The sequence below is a fragment of the Chrysochloris asiatica genome, unplaced genomic scaffold, assembly GCF_000296735.1.
Source record: "Chrysochloris asiatica unplaced genomic scaffold, ChrAsi1.0 scaffold00175, whole genome shotgun sequence".
In the NCBI taxonomy this organism is placed as follows: Eukaryota; Metazoa; Chordata; class Mammalia; order Afrosoricida; family Chrysochloridae; genus Chrysochloris; species Chrysochloris asiatica.
Window position 1 is genome coordinate 3,012,791 of NW_006408693.1, and position 6,261 is coordinate 3,019,051.

A 6,261-nucleotide genomic window follows, 5' to 3' on the forward strand; every position below is an offset into this window, starting at 1 on the left:
TTCTTCTATAGTCTCCTTTACTTATTATCCAACTTTCACATGCGTATGAAACAATTGAAAATACAATGGCTTGGGTCAGTTTCACTTTAGTCCTCAAACTGACATCTTTATTCTTGAACATTTTAAATAGTCCTTGTGCAATAGATTTACCTAATGCAGTACATAATTTTATTTCAACTGCTATTTTATGAACATTGATTGTTGATCCTAGCAAATTGAAGTGTTTGATAATTTCAGACTTTTCTCCATTTATCCTAATGATATTCATTGGTCCAGTTTTGAGGAATTTTGTTTTCTTTACATTGAGTTGCAATATATTCTAAAAGTTTTAGTCTTTGATCTTCTCCAGTAAGTATGTCAAGTCCTCTTAGCTTTCAGCTAGTAATATTGTATCATCTGTATATCACAGGGTGTTAATTAGTCTTGATTCCACATTCTTCTTAATATGATCCAGTGTTTCAGATAATTTACTTAGCTTATAAATTATATACCCTCGTTATTGATCATATGGTAGCCCTTGAAAGGGCTGAACATCAGCCAATTCATGTTGGTGCAGTGATTCTGTAAATACCTTTTTTTATAGTAAGACATTAAAATTATCAGATTTAAAACATCAATACCAGTACATTTCAACTCTCTAATGTCTAGGATATAGATTTTTATGTTTTCCATTTCATTTTTGACAACTTCCAATTTTGCTAGACTCAGATTTCATGCATTCTGTATTTGATTATTAATGGATGTTTGTAACTGTTTATTTTCATATCAGCAAATAAAGGTTGCAAAAGCTTAACTCCATGCACATCATTAAGGTTATCTTTACTTTGAGGAGTCAGCTCATACCCAGATGTATTTTCAGTGCCTTTTAAACTGATGGGTTCTGATTCTGGCAGATATCTGACAATACTCTGCTGAAATTCATAGTGTTTTCCATAATTAACCATTAAGAATTAGTCTGCCTCTCCTTTGCCATAGCCTGTCTTAGTGTAGAATCTCAGCTGAAAGTTGTTCACCACGGGTGACCCTACTGGTATTTAAATTACTTGCAGCAACACACAAACCATCACAGTAATACAAGATGATGAACACATGTTTCTAAGTAACCTCTTTTTTCTTTCATGAACCACCTTTTTGCACTTAAATCACATGATTTAAATATAAACAAGTATGATATTTCATCCTTATTAATAGCTCTTTTATCTAGCATTTACTCTTCAGATTTATTACTATGGTAATGTATTCCATTATGGTAGCACTGTGGCTCTGTAGTATAAACAGTAGAGTGCTAAAGTTGACAGTTCAAACCTACTAGTTGCCCTGCTGCAGAAAGATGAGGCTTTCTGTTTCCACAATACTTTATAGCCTTGGAAACCCTATACAAGATCACTAAAAGTCAGAACCAGTTACAAGACATTTAACAACAAAACAACATATTTCATTTTAAGGAACACTGATAGCAAAGTCATTATGTATTGCCTGCTCAACTAAAGGTTGATCTGGCAGTTTTCTTGCTGCCATAAAGATTGATGGTGTTGAAGGTGGTAGTGTGCCGTGGAGTCAGTTCCAACTCATAGTAACCTAGTATACGGTTTTGTAGGCTGTAAATCTTTATGGGAGCAGAAAGCCTCATCTTTCTGCCATGGAACAGCTGGTAGTTTTGAACTGTTGAACTTGAGGTTAACAGCCTGACTCATAACCAATACACTATCAAGCTGGCGACAGCATATGCAAGCACTGAGAAGCTGTGGCCGTGTGACCACATGGACGAAAATCCAGCCCCAAGGCCCTCCTCAGAATTGTGAGTCATGGACCCTGAGGGCCAAGGAAGCAACCTCCTGAAGTCCTGGGTCCATGGCCTTTGGCAAACTCACTGTTTGGCCACCTCTGTGCAACTTTCTTTAATTGTACTTTTGTGCATTCTGTACCTGTTCTTTATGCCTCTAACTCCAGTAATTGTAGCTTCTGGGAAAATGGTTGATGTACACAGTGCCTCTGTTAATGGCTCCACTGTATTGGTAATGTGTGGGGTCCTGGGAACAAATCTTTCTGAGGAACAAGCAATGGCCACCTGGGGTAAATGTCAAAACTGCTCCTTATCTAACTATTTAGTTATGTTTGATGTTAACTTGAAGCGTGAGCTCTTGATGTCCATGTACAATTATAAGACCGAAACCCCCTCTAGGGCTGAGACCATAAAACTTCCTCAAATATCTTGGATAGAACAACAACAGGTGTTTTGGGATTATGAAAAGCAGTTATGGAGAAAGCAAGAGAAAGGCCCTTCCATGAAATGAAATAGCAGGTTCTGGGAATACTTGATTAAGGGCAAGTAGTGGCAATCCTCACCAACAGCCCTTGGATATAATCAGTTTGATCCTGATGAAGTAGGAGAATAGAAGTGTGATAACAACTGAGAACTAAGAGAGTGGTAATATAAATCATAGGTAAAAATATAACTAGATATTTTGTATAGAGAAGTTGATATAGGGAAGTTGTTCTGTTTCTTCTTAACTACAAAGCTTTATACTTCTTGTTTAAACATTCATGAGATACAACTGTGTTGTCAGTTACCATAGCAAGTAATGTTTAGGTACATGTTGTGATTAAGAGTCTATAGAAAATAATAGGTGAAGGTAAAAATAGGATTTAAGATTTATAATTATGTTTTAGGGTTAACTTAACATTCTAGATGTCAGAAAGATTAAAGTGTTTTAACAAGATCATTTGTATAATGTTTCAAAGAAATTGTGTATGAGATCATTGTACATGGTGGCAACCTCCTCCAACTGCCCCGAGCATGATAGTTTCGGCCCTGAGGCCCACCTCCCTAGAAAAGGAGGATGGAAGTGTGATCATGATTCAAGGCACTGTCAAAGTTGGATCTGGGACCCCAAGCAGGGAAAAGGCGTCTGGCTTAGAGATCTGAGCTTCCCAGTTTGTTTAAGTGTTGTCAGTAATTTACCTTAGAATTACAGAAATAGACAGGACAAAATAGATAGTTTAAAAGAACAAATTCAATGTATGAAGGCCTATCACCTTAGCATAGATGATTATTGTCTGTAGTATGCACAAGCAGAATTAATACAACTACAGAAAGCTTGATAGAAACTTTAGTTAACCCTCTTTAGTCTTCTCTGTCTGCCACTTATAACCATTTCTGATTTAATATATAAAAAAGGCTTTTGCTTACAAGAAACCGCAAGCTGCCGCCTTGGGTCACAGAGGCCCTTGTAGTTAAAGTTTAAACCATGATATGCTTGCTTGAACTTTTGGCTTAAGAAGACAAATGTCTTAAAAAATGGGAATAGAAAAATGAAGAACCTGTTGACATTTTTAGAAATTAGCTATGTATGCAATTTTGTGAATCACAATTGTGCTGTCTCAAATGAATAATTTCATCCTGTACTTTGTGTTTCAAGTTCCTTGTATGAAAAAAGAATAAAAGACCGGGGTAGGGCTAGTTCTGTATGCAATGTCTGCAGCAGAATAGCCTGCCTGTCAGCTTGCATTAAACTTGTGTGTCTCTGTCTTTGTTTCTATACTGTCTCTCTTTCGCCTCCAGACATCCCTCCTTCTTGAAGCCCACCCCCTGTTGAGGCGGGACCCCGACAGATTACCAGGACAAATAGGCAGATGCCAACTAAAAGTTTGGAAGCTAATATAACATTCTCTTTTTCACTTGCTAGCCCCCCTTCTTTTTCAGGCACAACAACTTGCTGTAAAACTAAAACAAAACAAAAACTCACAGAGTACAGTACTCATGATTACATATGTATTGTAGACAAAATAATACAACTCATGATTGTCACGGGAAGAGATTCACTGGTCAAGTTTAGGAGGGTCTCGAATGCAGAGCAGCTGTCTCAAAGAGGGCATGCCATACACCATTTGCCTATAAGGGAGCTCACTTTCTGGCCTTTCATTTGCCAGTACTGCATGACAGGCTACCTCCGGCTCCTGAGGCTACTTGTTAGTGGCCTTAGGTGAGTCTTTTCTGATCTGACCAGCCCCTACTTGCCAGCACAAATCCTCCGGTGTGGCCTAGAAATTTATGATCAAAGCACCTCAATTATTCCAGGGTTTATTATTTCTCATGAAGCAGGAGCAAAATCAACCCTTATTTTGGGTAAAGCTAAATTCTTTACTCCAAATTTAGCAAAATATGTGCAAACCTATACACTGAAACGATAAGACATTGCATAGAAAAAAGCGTAAAACACTAAAACACTACCAGTTTTTCTTGTTAAGTGCTGTCAAGTCAGTTCCAACTCATAGTAACCCTGTATAGCATTCCTAATGCTGTAAATCTTTGCAAGTGCAGAAATTCTCATCTTTATCCTGTGGAGCAGCTGGTGGGCAGGAACTGCCAACCTTATGGTTTGTAGTCCAGTGCTTACCCTATAGAGCCACTGCACTCCTCACTATTTTTAATAACATCTAAATAAATAAAAGTATATGCCATGTTCATGAAATAGTAGACAACAGGATGGCACTTCTCCCTAAACTGACATATAGACCTGTTGTTGTTGTTAAGTGCCGTTGAGTCGGGTCCGACCCATAGGCAGATGCCAACTAAAAGTTTGGAAGCTAATACAACATCCTCTTTTTCACTTGCTAGCCCCCCTTCTTTTTCAGGCACAACAACTTGCTGTAAAACTAAAACAAAACAAAAACTCACAGAGTACAGTACTCATGATTACATATGTATTGTAGACAAAATAATACAACTCATGATTGTCACGGGAAGCGATTCACTGGTCAAGTTTAGGAGGGTCTTGAATGCAGAGCAGCTGTACAGGGTTTCCAAGGGTGTAAATCTTTATGGGAGTAGAAAGCCTCATCTTTCTCCCGCGGAGCGGCTGGTAGTTTCAAACCGCTGACCTTAAGGTTTGCAGCCCGATTCATAACCACTACGCTACCAGAGCTCCTTGACATATAGACCTAATGCAATATTAATCAAAATCATAGCAGAGTTTGTTGAAGAAATCAAGAAGCAAAAATCACAATTTATGTAGAATGGTACAACACTTAGAATTGTTGTTGTTGTTGTTGTTAAGTGCCGTTGAGTCGGTTCCGACCCATAGCGACCCTGTACAGATAGTCAACATAATTTTGAGGAAAAAGAAAGTTGCAGGATTTACCTTGATTCAACAATTAATATACAGTTGTAGGTTAATGCACAAGCTTTGAACTGCAAGGTTAGAAGTTTAAGCTCACCAACTGCTTCTTAGAAACCCTAGATAGGAACACTATGAGTCAGAATCAACTCGACATCACTCAACAACAACAAAAAGCTAGTCTTGGTGTTTTGTTAATGCGTTGTTGGACTGCAAAGTCGGAATAAACTGCAAGGTCAGTGATTCAAGCTCACCAACTGCTCCTTGGAAACCCTACATAGGGTCGCTATGAGTTCGACCCGCCTCGACGGCACTTAGTAACAACAACAGTAATAAAAGTGGTGCAGCAATGTAGTTTTAGTATAGCAACAGATATGTAAATCAATGGAAAAGAACTGAGTCCAGAAATAGACCCATACTTACACAGTCAGCTAATTTTTGACAAAGGTGCCAAGGTAATTCAATGAGAAGACAGTCTTTTCAATTACCAGTGCTGGCATACCTGGTTATCTATATGGAAAAACGAACCCTGACCATCACACAACAAGCATAAAACTTCATTTAAAGAGAGTCACAAATCTACATGTAAGAGCAAAATCTCGTAGTCTTCTGGAGCAGTTGGTGGCCTTGAACTGTTGATCTTGTGGTTTGAAGTCCACCTTAAAGTCACCTCATTCCCCACTGTAGGCTAATGATTATCAAATTTATAACTCTTATTTGAAATTATCCCATGAAATTCATACTCATATATCCAACTGTTTACACAACCTTTTCACTTAGAGGCCTAATAATCATCTCTAATTTAACATGTCCAAAACTGAAATCCTGATAAGTCTCTAAAAAACCTGATCCTCCCATAATTTTCTCCATTCCAGTTAATGGTCTCTTTGCATTTCCAACTGGAGAAATGCTCATCTGTCTCTGTCTTATACTGTATATCTGAATTGCAAGCAAATCCTATTGGCATTTTGGCAATTCCTTCAAAATACATCCATACTCTTATCACTTACTAAGACTTCTTCATACCAACTCAACTCTGTTGTTGTTGTTGTTGTTGTTGAGTCGGTTTTGACCCATAGCGACCCTGAACAGGGTTTCTGAGGCTGTAAATCTTTACGGGAGCAGATCGCCTCATCTTTCTCCC

General features: G+C 38.1%; 1 protein-coding gene across 1 annotated transcript in view; it reads right to left on the minus strand.

Annotated features, from left to right (window-relative positions):
- The window catches only part of METTL25 (methyltransferase like 25), a 182,104-nt gene that overhangs the window by 113,532 nt on the left and 62,311 nt on the right, over positions 1 to 6,261 (minus strand). The gene's annotated exons all lie outside the window — the stretch shown is intronic.